This window comes from Pteropus alecto, unplaced genomic scaffold (genome assembly GCF_000325575.1).
Source record: "Pteropus alecto unplaced genomic scaffold, ASM32557v1 scaffold202, whole genome shotgun sequence".
Classification (NCBI taxonomy): domain Eukaryota; kingdom Metazoa; phylum Chordata; class Mammalia; order Chiroptera; family Pteropodidae; genus Pteropus; species Pteropus alecto.
Genome location: NW_006432451.1, coordinates 4,822,022 through 4,837,150, shown reverse-complemented (window position 1 = coordinate 4,837,150; position 15,129 = coordinate 4,822,022).

The window sequence follows — 15,129 nt, the reverse complement described above, 5'->3', positions numbered from 1 at the left end:
GGCTCCGACCCACCACAGGTGCCCCGGGTGAGTGTCTGCTGGCGGAAGAGCCTGTGCCTGGGCCCTTCAAAGGGATATCTGGAGTTTCAGCCTCCTTCTGTCTCACCCAGACAGACAGAATATCCTCTGGGTTTTATAGTCAGTTTTTGGAAACTCCTCTTCCCTAGGCTAGGACCCTGGGCTGGGACCCTGGGCTGGGGAGCCCTTGAATGAGGTCAGGAATCTTCTTTACTTCAGCCTCTCTCTCTCTCCTGGTGTTCCTCCACCACCTGCAGATGCTGGTCTGGCCTGATTCACAACTTTGCCCGGGCTATTGGCTTCAATATGGCTCCTTCTTTTTATTATCAGATGTACATGTTAAGATCAGCTGGACTTCAGGTGATTCTCCATGTTGATTATGTTATAATTTGGTTATAATTTTGAAGAGGAATTTTCCACTCAAAAGGCTAACCTTGTAATCAGCTCTTTGTCCTGCTTCTGTGGACATCTTGCTGCATAGGCCGAAGGGCAGAGAGATCTCAAGATCAGCTGAAGATTCATCCTCCCTTATGATTGTTCTGTCTCAATAACAGATATATTACCTAAATTCTTGATTGAAAATCACATACTCTGTAACTGCTCATAGCCCATAGCAACTCCTGCGGTCTGTAAACATCTGAGGACAAATCAATCAACTAGCCCATGCCAACTGTAACAGCGCAGATATAAAAGCAAAATTGCCCCGAGCTCGGAGCCCAGATCTTCAGAGCACTAGCTCTTCTGGGACCGGCGGTGTAATAAACCTGAGTTCTCCAATTCTCCTAGTGCTGCTTGGTTTCTCGCTGGTCTTGTTTTGCAACATTTCTGCAACAATTTCATTGTGGACCTGGGAGGAGGCAAACCCTCCTCTACTTTATTTATTTTGACTGATTGAGATGTGTAGTAATCTTTTCTCATCAAATTTGTCTTTAAGTTGCTGCTATAGTATTTGATCTATAAACATTAATAAATGTGTTCTTTGTGAATTATGGCCTTTAAGCATCACATGTCCATTTTATCATGTTTAATATATTCTGTTCTGAATGAGATGATCATAACTTCTAATTTATTTTTATTTACCTGATACATTATTGTACATTATGTTATTTTTACAAATAAACTTTACTGAGATATGTTATAAACAGTAAAAGTTATACATTTTACTGTATAACTGAAGTATACAGTTCAATACTATTTGACAAATGGGGACTATTCTGCAAGTTCAGGGTACCGAAGCTTGGGGTGCACAGTTCTTGCAGCTGGAAGAATATGCAGGAGCTGTGGGCAGTTGCGACATAGCTTTATTCAGGCATAGCAGGACACAACAAGGCACAGGCACGGCTCCAGCTGCAGCTCCCTAGTCTGCATAGGTGGGCTGTGCTTATAACAAGGTGCATAATAGTGGCTTAAGGCCAGGTACTATAATCAATCACAATCTACAGTTGTACAAGATGCTATATCTAAGGTTACGTAGGATACTGTATCTAAGGTCACCCAGGACACTATAGCTAAGGCTGCCTGGAAATCGCACAGCTTGCTGGGAGAGAGCCTGAATGCATCCATTTTGTTTGTCAGTCCTCTCACCCAACAGGGACACCTGTGTAAATGATGCAGGAGGGAGCGAATCCCCGCAAGTGGGGACTCAAGCCCTGCACCGAGAGAGGGAGGGTCCTTGGCTCTAGGCAGGAAAAAATTCAAGAGTGAGCCAGAGTTAGAGACAGAGGAGAGTTTATTAGAGAAGGAATAATGTTCTATAGATAGTGTGGTCTCCTCTCAGAGTCAAAGAATGAGACCCCGAGTGCTTGGGAAATTGTGTTTATATCTGTTTCTTAGTTTCTGTGAAAAATCACTGATTACAGAAAGTAAAGAATGGAATGGATGATTGGGTTTATTTCTGTGCTAGGTACAGCTTTAGTTTTCCTTTTATGGTATGGGTAAACACTAAAGGTATGGATAAACTATTGTTAGTAATCTCTGCAGAAATCTTCCTTTTGCAGGTTCTTTATGTTCTGGCCATGTGCTGATCAACCAGGTTCCCATGTCTAGCAGCATGTAGCAGGCTCTGAATTCCACTTAGTTAATATTCAATCAATCTGTGTAGTTCTCATGCCTCTTCTCTATATCATAAATGCCTTCTTGATCAAGATACGCAATGTTTCCATCACCCTGGAACGTTATCTCCATTTATCTCAATCTCCTCTTACTTCCATTGCAAATAACCTATTAATATAGGAAAGGGGCATGAGAACTACACATTCGGGTTTTCTCTGCCTCCGTCTCCAACGAGGCAAGACTATTAAGGTAGACCTTCCCCAAAAGGCTAGACTTCTTTGTTTTTCTCTCTCTACCCTAAACGTTCCTATAATTCTTAATTTAGCTCTTCATCCCCAACAGATAGGACTATCAAGGTAGTGCTTCCCAGAAGAGCTAGCCTTCTTTTACCCTTTCCACCTCCTCTACTCCTTTTCTATTTGAGGCTACTGACCCCCTCACACTAGAATTTTCTCAGATTATTTGTCTGACGACTCCTTCTGACTTCTTTACTTATATCAGAGTCACCAAACTCCCCTGCTTTCTCTGCAGGGAGGGACATTGCTGTCTCTGCTTGGAACGCCAAAAGAGACACCTTACTCTAGTCTCCCCAGGACTCAGAATTTTCTGGTTTCCTGAGTCATCCTCTGACTTTTGCCCTTCCACCCTTTCAGGTGCTTTCTATCTTACACTTTAGGGGACCATTGTCTGGGCCCCACCCATCTCACTGTCCTTCTCTCCTTCCTCTTCTGAATTGTCTGCATAATCCACTTAGAAAAGATAGGGCCTAGGTCCCACCTGCAATTAGATAAGGACCTCAGAGCCTAGAGCTCCAGACAGTTCTTCTCTCAGTGAGTTCCATTTCTTACTCTGGACCTAAAACATCATCATCTTAGACCAGCCAGGTGTGCAGACTTCTGGTGCCGGGAGGGGCTCCATTGCTGCCTCTGTCAGTTGATCCCTTTCTTCTCCCAGACGGTCACATTCCTATATTTCCCTGTCTAGGTAAGCACCTTTTCTGTTGCATTCTCTACCCAAGTGTCAAGGGCCCCCATGGTCGGCCCAGTTGTACTACATCTGTAACCTTCTAAGGGTCCTTCTAACCCCACCTTCTATCAAGCCCAGCTCCTTGAGAGTTCTAGTCATTCTGTCAATCCTTTCCTTCCACAAGGTACAGGGTTGTTAGCAGGCAGAGATGACAACCTCCTCAGAGCCAGGATCCATAGGGCCCCTCGCATCTCCATCAAACACCCCGCCTCCAAAAAAAAAATGATGGGAAGGGGACCAAACATCACAAAAGACTCTCCATTGGGATATCTCTTAAATAATTGGAACCAGTTCAAACTAGACAGTCTTTTTTCTGCAGTTCAGAAACTTGGCAAAATTAAAGGTCTTATAAGGTTTTTCTAACTCTCATTAACTTTCAAAATCATAGATAACCAGAAATGTAAAAACACCACTACTGCCTAAGCCTTGGATGACTGAAGAAAAAAAAGGGGGGCACTTTAAAAAATACAGACCGCTAGTGTCACAAGCCAAATCCCACTCCCACCTTTTCCCCAACCTCCTTCAAACTATCAAGGGCAAATGAAAAAATCTTGAGTCCTCTCTACAGTTAATGGTAATTCTGTTTATGTGTATGATCTCTGATACCTGTGTTTGTCTGTGTTTTATATGTAATATAGTGTTTTTCCTCAGAATGATATTATCAGTTTATGATATTTAATTGGCTTGAAAAAATTAAGCATTTATATAAATTAAGAAATACATAATGAAAACTGACTCAAGTGCTTCTTAGGATCATGTGATCTAAGAAAATATTTGATTCTAAGGCCAGTTTAAGTTTTGGTTAAATAGATGTTCTTCAGGTTCGAGGTACCGAAGATTGAGGTGTGTGGTTCTGGCAGTTGGAAGAATATGTGAGGAGCTGTGGGCAGATGTGACGTAGCTTTATTCAGGCATAGTAGGACACAGCAAATCACAGGCACAGCTCCAGCTCCCCCCAGCCTGCACAGGAGGGACTGTTCTTTTAACAAAGTGCATAATAGTGGCTTAAAGCCCAGTACTATAATCAATCACAATCTATAGGTTGTATAGAGCGCTGTAGCTAAGGTTACATAGGGCACTGTATCTAAGGCTGACAGGGATACTGTAGCTAAGGCTGCCCAGAAACTGAATAGTTTGCTAGGAGGGAGCCTGACTGCATCTATTTTGTTTGTCAGTCCCCTCACCCAACACTCTACCCCTTCAGGGTTTCTCCTTTATCTAGTCACGGATTTTGTTGATAGCCATGACAATAGGGCAGATCCTTGTACCCACATCTCATAGCAACAATGTAGGGAGCAACAGCATGTCACCAAGACACAGGCTCCTACCCCAAGGACAGCAAGGACCCATCACTATGTTGACGACAAGTTGGCCCACCGCTCCTGTAGGGGGTCACCAGTTAGTTGTTGGATGGCCTGTATCTCTTGGTTAGTTTTTGTTGGATAGCATGTTAGTTGTCGGATGGCCTATATCTCTTGGTTCAGCCCTCCTAAGGCTTGGGTGATATTTTTCTTATTGTCTGGAATGCATACACAGCATTGGATGTGGAGGTTCACACAGGTTCCTCCTTGAGCTATGGTTAGGATTTCTAAAGCCATCAGGTTCTGCAGCACCACCTTTCTTACTTGGTCCACTTCATCAGTGAGCAGACTCCAGGTGGTACGGGTCTGATTCAGAGCCCGAGCTGTGTGGCGGCCAAAGCAGTGACTCATGTTTCAACTGTAATATCACCTGCAGCAGGCAGGAAAATGGCCAAGGGATAAAACCACCAAGGTGTCTGCTTTACGTGAGCATGGTTGGCATAATAAGCATCCCAATTGCTCGGCCATTTGGGCAAAGTCTTCCACACTTAGACAGGGAGATATGGGCATCCCCAGGTATAACGCCCAGTCTACCCGGCCGGTTCATATAGCCACCTATGGTTCCCATACACCCAGAGACTACCTAGGGGGTAGAGGGAAAGTGAGGACCAGCCTCTGATGTTTACTTCCCCCATCTACCAGTGTGTGGGGGAAGTAACAACTGTTACATTGGCACACAATGGCTGAGGCACCCAGCCAGAGGATGGGTACTGTTTGGCCTCTCAATACAATAGGGGACCATTCCCTTTATTTCAACTCCCTCACTCATTAACCATTTCCACCCATGTACACAGAGTATCCCAGCCACAGTTGGCCGTGGTTGTGTCGATTCCGCATTATGCTGTCCACTTGTCATTGAGTATCCTTCCATCTGGGAGCTGCAGGACCCCACTTCTTCAGGGCATCCCACATCGTTGGGTTGGCAGCATGTATACACCAAGGCAATCCCGCAGAAGTACTGGAAAGGAAGTCGGTGCACACTCAGCAGTCAGAGACGTTGGTGACTGTGGCATAGGTATGTGCCCAATCCATCACAGTATTGGCACACACTTGCCTAAGGGAGGAAGGAGAAAGAAGAGAGGGGAACCAGGAGGGGTAAGTCTCTCCCTGTTGGCAAAATACAGGCCAACGTTTTATCCTTGGAGAGAACAGTAGCCTCCATAGGCGGCCGCCCAGGTCGGTGGTACCATACTGTCTCTTCCTTTGTTTCTGCAACTGGCTGGGACACATGACATAGTACCAGAGAGCTCATTATAGGCCAGAGTGAGAGAGCAAATGTGCCCTTTAGAATGCTCTCAGATTGTTCATTTCTAAAAGTTCCTGAGTACTTGACAATCACTTGTGGTGGCTAGCTGGCCGTCACCCAGGGTGTGACTGTTAAGTTGGCCAACAAGCCTTTTCCCCAGGGAGCAATCAGACCAAGCCACTGCAATGTGCGGCTTGTATCTTCCACAGCCAAGACCATTGTCTTGTCTCCCCTGTTTGCAGTGTTTAACAATACCTCAGATGTGGTAATCTGTAATTGGATGGGTGCTGCAACCTGGTGCAGCAGAGCTTCGACTGGGGCTGGTCCTCCGGCCTGAGGTTTTTCATTCAGACTCCTTATCACTTCCCATAACAGGGTGGCCCATGCCCTCAAACCCGGTGGGATAGTAGAGACCCGCAAGTGTCTCTTCAACAACCCATTATAACTTTCAATCATTCCTTCAGCCTAGGGTTTATAAGGAATATGCAAGTGCCAGTGGATATCCATTCTTTTGGCCCAGGCTTGGACTTCATGTCCTGCAAAGTGGGTGCCCATACCACTTTCAATGACTAGGGGCTGACTATAAAAGGTGCACAAGTGTGTTGACGCTTTTATAGTGTGTCTCTAGTCAGTGGCCGCACCAGGCCAGGCAAAAAGCAATCCAGTAGCGGTGTCAACCGCAGTGAGTGCACACACTGCACCCTGGGCCTTTGGCAGTGGCCCAATGTAATCTACTTGCCATTGTGTCAGAGGGATGCGCCCTCTGGGCACTTGACCAAACTCCTGTCAACATCATCGGGGATTCGGGGTGTCCTTTGCACAGATGGAGCACCATTCACAAGCAACCTGTACCTAAGCATGTGTAATTGGTACATCCCATTGTTTTCTCACAGACCACAAGGTCTTAGCCCCCGCATATTGCAACCATCGGTGCAACCAGTGGGCTACATCTGTAGCAGGGACCCCTTCCAGCTACCTCACTATAGCTAGAGCATCTGCTTCATCATTCCCTGGCGACACTAACAGGGCATGTCCAGTGACACGATGGACAGTAACATCTTTGTCTTGACCTAAGTCCTATAAGTTTTACCACATGGCTTGTCCCACAGGGTTCAGTGGCCTACCCTCCACTATTTTCACTTCCAAGTGGAGAATCACAGAGTTAAACCCTTAAAGACATCCCAGCTGTCTGTGCAAATTGTCAGTGGACCATCTTCATGTGTTATCACCATCCATACGGTCCTAAGTTCTGCCCATTGGCTGCTTTGCCCTGTGCCAGTGTCAAACCATACACTGTCAGTGGCCGGCTGCACTCCTATGGCCACCCATTTGACAGTGGGGCCTTGACTTGAGCCATCAGTATACCAAGCATTATCTGAGACAGGGGGCTTCCCCTCTTTAAATGAAGATGGCTCAACGTCTATAGGCTCTTGTTATGGTATCTCTATACCAGTCATAAACTTTATGAGTCTTAAGATCTGCTATATAGTTCAGCTGTTAGTGGGCTGGTTGTCAACACACTTCTCTGCACCCCATTTAGTTAGCGTTGGCATCTGTGTTACCCCAGTCTTGGGGGAACTGATCCAAGTATGGACCCACCTTTGTATGGGGTATGTGGTCTTTACTACCACCTTGGCAGTCCTAGTGATGGCTTCTGTCACCTATAGGGCCATATAGGCAGCAGCTAATTATTTCTCCCTCCATGAGTACCTGCTCTCTGCTCCCTTCTAGAGCTGAGACCAAAACCCAATAGGCACTTGGCCTCACTTGGAGTGCTGCCAGAGAAACCAGCCATAGCCCTCCTGGGTCAGGTGTATATCCAATTCAAATGGCTGTCCAGGGTCAATGACTCTCAGGTATTGCGCCTGATAGACAGCTCTTTTGGTTCCTGAAAAGGTCTTTTCTACCTGTTCAGTCCAATCCCATGTAGCTCCCTTTTTTACTAAGGCATAAATGGAGTGGGCCATTTGCGCCAAATGGGGTATGAAAGCCCTCCAATACCCTAGCAAGTCCACATAGCTCTGTAGTTCTTTTACTGTTGTCGGGCATGGGAAGACCTAGATTTTATCAATCACTGTCTCAGTAATAACTTTCGTCTTACCCGACCAGATAACACCCAAGAATTTGTCAGATAAGCCAGGGCCCTGTATCTTGGCATTGTTCATGGTCCAGTCACATGTTTTCAAGTGTTGCACTAGAGCTGGGGTGGCTTGCTCTAAATCTGAAAGAGAAGCAAAGGTTAACACAATATCATTAACATAATGGAACAACACAACAGTCTACGGACAATGCCATTCAGCCAAGTCCTTTGCTACCAAACCATGACAGATAGCTGGGCTATGCAGATATCTCTGGGGCAGCACCAGGAATGTCCATTGTCATCCTTCCCATGTAAAGGCAAATTGCTCTTGACTAGTAGGAGCTAAATTGATGGAGAAAAAGGCGTTAGCCAAGTCTATTACATAGTGGTAAGTTCCCAGTTGTACTGTTAATCTGTCCATGGATGGAGGGCACTGTACCATGTAGTGGCAGTGTTACTTTGTTCAGCTCACGATAGTCAACAGTCATTCTCCGAGTGCCACCAGGCTTCGGGACAAGCCACATGGGGGCATTGAAAGGGCTGTGTGTAGGGCATACTATCCGTGCCTCTTCTAATTCCTGAATGGTAGCCCCTATATGGCCTCCCAGTAGGTGATATTGCTTGACATTCACCACCCTCCATGGGGGCGGCACTTCTTGGGGGTGGTGTCGATTGTGTCCTCGCACCACGGCTTTTACCACTCACACCCTCAGGCGAAACCCCTCCGCTGACGTCTGCAAGCGTAGGCCTTGCAAAACATCCTCCCCTAGGATGTATTCTGGGACCGGGGACACATATTCCTGGTAGGAGCACGGAGGCAACCGCCCAATCCCTAGGAATACAGTCACAGCTTTCATCTTTATGGTCTTTATGGTCTTGCCTCTGTAGCCATCAATGATTCTACTGGCCCGGGGAATCTCTCTGGGTTGCCATGTATCAGGCTTCAGTCGGCCCCAGTGTCTACCAAATACTAGCACATGTTGGACATTTTGAGGCGACCAGTGGATTCCAAGTTCGACATGTGGCCTCCAGTCCCTGCCCGTCCCCTCCAGATGGGCACCTTGGCCTTCTCTCTAGTCATACAGGGAGAGCGCATCTGGAACTGTCAGGAAGTCTTTCAGAGTCACCAGCTGGCTCTATCAGATACCGGTTTAGCAGTTTTCTGGAACTGCTGTGTTGGCTTTAACTGCTGCCACAATTCTAACAGCACAGCATTGGGCTGTATATCAATTTTCTCTGAGTCTACACCCGCTGTCAAAATCTGCCCACATTTGCGCTCGGGTCACCTGTATGGATCCCGCAGTAGTGGACAAAAAGCCCTAAGTGCCCTGCTGCTTAGAAATTTGTTTTTCTGAAAAATAACTTTTGATTCAAAGGCAAAATACAAAAAACTTGTAATCTCTGTAGAAAATGATGATGAAAGCTTATACACTGTGGTATTTAAAGCAGTGTTTAGTATAAAATGGATGATAATCTTACATATGTATATCAATATATAATGGCTAAGTGGAGAGCCAGAAGAGAGAAAGAACAATTGGGGGATTGTTTTCTAAACTATATAAATGTCTAACCAATGTACTGTACACTTGAAACTAAAAAATAAAAATTTTAATTTACTGGATAGAATGAGTATAAAAAAAATTTAAGTAAAATAACAAAGTAGATATGAGAAAAAGGACTTAGAAAATTAAAAAAACATAATCGACAATGTAGAGTTTCTACATATATTTTCAACTCTGTACACCTGTAAGAGGAAATATCTTCTTTACAAGCGTTTATGAGATATTTATGAAACTGACCATACATTATATCACAAAGAAAACTACTATCAATTCCATAAAGTAGAAATAACACAAACAGTAGTCTTTACAAATACATGAATTATTTTCCTCTAGTGTCATTTATTGAAACATTAGAATTCTACTTGTGTTATTTCTATTTTTAAAGTCCTGATTAAATTATAATTTACAATTTCTAGGTAAAATGCTCTAAGTATATATATTGACATGTGCTTTAAAAATACGTAATTTAAATAAACAATTGCTTATAAAGTTTTTATTTAATAATTTTGTTTGTTTTATTGAGTAATGCTAAGTAAAGATTTCTGTACAACAAATGCTTAGGATAAATACATTTGGATTGGAGAGTTCCTGGGGAGAGACCCAATCACCACTGGACATGAAGAACATCATCTGTCTCCAGGCAGTCAGTTCTGGAACCTGATTCAGATGAATTAAGAACTTCGGTTCAACTCAACAAGCATTTGTTGATTATATGCTATAATCTCAACACGAAGTCCTCACCAAATAACCTATTCAGTTTAACTGAAGAGTTCTCTCGAGCTATGGTGAAAGTAGATCTGTACGTAGAGGTAATTTTGCCTATTTTACAGTGGAAGGCTCTTAGGGAGCAGTTTATTTTCAAGTCATTTAAAGTAACTAGTTCATACACGTAGGAGTCATTGGTGGCAAAAAGTCAATGGGAATGATATTTAATGAAAAACAGAATTGTAGCGCAGGAGTCCCAGGCCTGGAACTTGCGCCTGGGTTTGTGGATATTGGAAGAATCACCAGGAGGACCAGAGGGGTGAGAAATGCTGTTCTTTATTTCAGCAGCAGCCAGTCGAAGCTACAGGAAGAAAAACTGCTGACCAAAAGCAAGTCGTTTTTTTGCACACAAGCAGAAGGAGGAGTCATCTCTTTGGGAAGCAGCCTCCTTCTCAGACGGATGGGAGCAAGAAGTGCTGCTTGGTTACAGGAGCAGATAACGTCCATGGGAGTAGAGGAAAACGCCCTTAGGAGCAGGAGTTGCTGAAAGCTCTTTGTGTACTGCCTTCCTTGGCTGCTGGCTGGGCAGCTATCAGTCTTCTGAGTGTGTGGAGGGGCTTTGTTCTGAGTTCACCCTATAAGAATCATTGTCTTCGCAACGCCAATCCGTTTCATTAACTTTACTATTGTGAGAGGGCATGTGACTGGACATTAGTACACAGGCTTTGCCTTGAAATAACATGCTTGGCGACCATGAGAAAATTACTTCCAATTCTCCAAATTTATGTATTATTTTATTGTAAAACTATGAAAGACTTTTTTGTAAGAACAAATCATGACACCTTGTGCATACTGGATTTCAACAGACCCTTCTTCATACCTGCTTTGAGATAGCCATGCTGTGCTTTCAGTGGGGGTAAAGTAAAATAGTGAGAAGAAGGTGACTGAGTAAAATTAATTTCAAATATGGAGGCACTCCAACCTTCGCGCGCACACATACACTCAAAAGCCAGAGAGCATTTGTGGTAAATTGCAAAAATAGCCACAGAAACGTTGTAGCTAACCCATCTCTTTATTTAAGCTGGTACTGTGACTTGTTTTGACTAACAGCATGCAGTGCAAAGTGATGTGAGTTCTATGTTTAAGCCCAAGACACCCTGCAGTTTTTCTCTTGCACTTAAGAAGCCTTCCAGCACCTTGTTACTAGGCTGCAGTCAGCCTGCTGGATGCTGAACCCACGTGGGAAGAGGCCCAGAAGGCCCAGCTGAACCAGTGAGGCCACAGATATGTGAGGGAGCCCACTTGAGAACATCTGAGCCCAGCCCAAAGCCTGAAGACTGCCCAAGTGGGCCCAGCACAATTTACTGTCTTACAGAATCATGAGAAGAGAATAAATCATTGTTCGAGGTCATTATGTTTTAGGGTAGATTGTTACATCGAAATTTTTGACTGATGCAACAGTCTTCAAAGAAATTGTATTTCTCAGTGATTTCTTAGTGCTTCTGTGGCTCACAGGCTCCCACATGCCTAGATCACCACAAGGAGAAGGTTGGATGAATGAGGGAAAAGTTATAGGCTGTCATTGGCCTAGGCATGATGTTGTAATTACTGTTAGTATTGCTAATGTTTATATGGTATAACAATTATAGTAGAGTACATATCATTATATAATAGTTATCATCTGGGAATACTTGCTATGTGCCAGGCACTGGACTGTACTTAAACCTTATAATTTGTAGTTACTTATAATTTCATTTTGTCACATTAACTATTATGTAATCGTTTTCATTTGTCATATTGTCACATTAACTATTACATAATCATTTTCATTCCATCTTATAGAAAAGAACCCTAAGGCTTACGTATTTTGAGTGACTTGCCCAAGGTGATGCAGCAGGTAAAATGCAGCATTGATTACTTATTTATTTGATTACAAAGTCCATGTTCTTCTTACTTTGCTACTCTGGACTCTGTTATTGTTGTGAAGTATCCTTGACTATTGCAAGATGGTAGAGGCCTTTATAGTGAAACCTCACCAATTCATGATAAGTAGGGTTGTATCAGGGCAAAGTAGTTGAAAGTCAGAGTGAAGAATCTGAAAATACACAGGTTCTTAGAGAATGTTATAAATGTTAATAATTAAAACTAACTTTGAGTTCTGTCTACATTTCTTAGGGGGCTTAAGTTATAATGACACATCCCATTTATATTGACAATTTTAATTATGAATTTGGTGGCACGTAAATTGGTGCTTTTCAAGATAACTATGAACAAAGTAATTTTAAACTCTAAATTTTATTTCCAGTAGTAATTTATGAAATGTACCTTTCATTTTTCCCATTAGACAAAGGTAACAAATTGGTTTTTGTCAAAACGGTGTACCATTTTTCTATTAGTCTAATTCACTAATTGTTTTACCTTTACTAAAATTATGACTGGAAGACAGAAGCAACTGGAACAAAATTTATGATAACTGGATAACTGTGATAACTGGATGAAGCAGGAGGAGAAACACAAAGTCAAGTTAAAGACACAGAGCTCCTCTACTATCTCTTAATGACATTGGCTTGCTGGGACTTTCCCTTCATCCCACACGATGTGACATCTGAGACTGGACCTTCAACTTCCCTTCCAAGATACAATTCTGATCCTGCATATGTAATACCCTATTGTCCTCATTTCAGTGGACTTACTTTTTAAAAAACTGTAATATTAATAGATGAAATTCTGGAGCACCATCATGAAAAGTTTCATTCATTTGCCAAAATCTTAGGTAATTTCTGCAAGATACAAGGCAGGTAAGTCTGGATCCAGGATAAAGCATAGATACATGTACTGCACAGAAAGGAGGGATACTACGTAGTAAATGGAGCACATCTCACGTGAAATCTTGAAACCCTCTAAGTTCACAATGGCAGGATTAGAAAGAATGACAAGGCCTCGTATAGTGTCAGGTATCTATCCTCATTATGTTGAGGATAGATTGGATTCTTAATCCACACAGAAGGATGTCTCTTCTCCTGACAAGGACTCATGGCTTGCCCTTGTCGCATTTCGACCCTGCCACTTACCAGCTGTGTGACCCTGGACAAATTCCTTTCCCTCTCTGAGTTTTACAACCCTCCTTATAAATTGGGGATGATATTAAGTATGGTAAGTATATTTAAAGAGTTGTAGGAATTTTTTATTCCAAGTGTAGTATGTGTGCATTCCTCATAACAGCCTAATGAGGTTCTGCCAATACCTCCAGCCAGAGACCATCAGAAGAACACTTGTGATGGTGTTCATTGCTGATTTTCGAACGTTGTATTGTATCATGCATGTGTGGCTTAATGCCACTATTTTACTCTGATATATATGGAGCCTGTGTAGTCCCCTGGGGAGCAGAAGAGGAGCACAAGAAAGGGAACTAAAGAAGAGCAGAAACAGAAGTGCGCTCCCTGCAATAGAAACATGCTCTCCACAATAAAGTTGGTGCCTGCCATTTCATTCGCATGTCGGCCCCTTGTGCATTCTTCCAACTACGCATTCCTTGGCTACCACCATCAGAGATCCCCTTGGCAAATGGGTCAACTCAAAAGCTAGAAAATTCCTGGGGAAAGAAGTCAAAATGATGTAGATGATAGAGACTTTGTTCATCTGCTCTTACGACCACATCAGAATTGTGATGAAAACACGGAGCAAACAGCAAGTAGAGTCACCTGGGGTCTAGATGAACATGCCCTACAACTAGGGAGAGAAATAAGAAATCACCCTGCAACAGGAGGAGGTAGGACGAGGCGAGGACACAAGCCTGCCCAGTCCCTAACGGCTGAGTGGGACAGAGGCTGTGGCAGCCGGCAGCTGCAGATGCCTCTTAAAGGGGCCATGTCTGTGACGGGCCTTTCACAGTGATGGACTTGCTCTCTCTGAGCCAGTGCCCGGTTGGCTGCTGGGGAATGGGGGCAGGGCACAAGGGACTTATAGGGGGACACTGAGTTGTTGGAGCAGGGGCCAAAGGCAAGGCTTTCTCCTGGGCAGAAGTGCTGGCAATATTTATTGTTCCTCTGTTGAGCCCACCCTCCTCCCAGTGTGTGGATTCAGAGCCGCCATAGCTGAGACGTCATCAAACTGGATAACAGAGGTCCCTCCATCCAAGGATTTCCTTAAACTCCACCTCCCCCAGCTTGTGGCTCCACCCAAGCCACATCTAGGTGTGTCCTTGGTGAGTCCTGTGTCACTTGCTGAGTGTCTCCAAGACCTACACTGGTGGCAGCTGAACTTCAGTTTCTGGTGTGGCTTCTGGAAGCAACTATAAGCACAGCTTGCTGAATCTTAACAGGTGGCCCCAGAGGGGCACAGGCTGGGGCTAAACTTCCCCTGCCACTGGACACCTACTACACAAAGCCATGCTAATGAGACCTGGGGGTTTAGGAGCTTTGCTTAGTACATAGAAACAGACACAGAAAGGCAGCCAAAATGGGAAGACAAAGAAGCAGAAGCCACATGAGAGAACAGAAAAGAGATCCAGGAATAATGGAGTCAAGCAATCTAACAGATGCAGATTGGTTATAAAGATGCTCAATGAACTTAGGGGAAGAGTAGAACTCGTTGAGAACTTTAACAAAGAGATAAAAAACATAAGAAAGGAAATGGAAATTATAAAAGGGAACGAGTCAGAAATGAAGAACATGTTATCTGAGATGAAGAGCGTTTAAATGGAATAAAGAGAGTGAATAAAGAAGAGGATCAAATGACCTACATAAAGGATGGGAAAGCTAAGGACACTCAATCAGAATGGCAAAAAAAAAAAAAAAAAAAAAAGCCAAGATTATAATAATAATTTAAGGATCCTATGGGACACTATTAAATATAAAAACATCTGTGTCATAGGGGTACCAAAAAACAAAAAGAAACAAGACGTTGAAGAGATATTTGAAGAAATAATGATGGAAACCTTCCCTAACCTAGTGAAGGAAATAGACATACAAGTCCAAGAAGCACAGGATCCCAAACAAGAGGAACTGAAATAGGCCCACACCAAGACATATCATAATTAAAATACCAAAGGTTAAAGACAAAGAGAAAATCCTAAAAGCG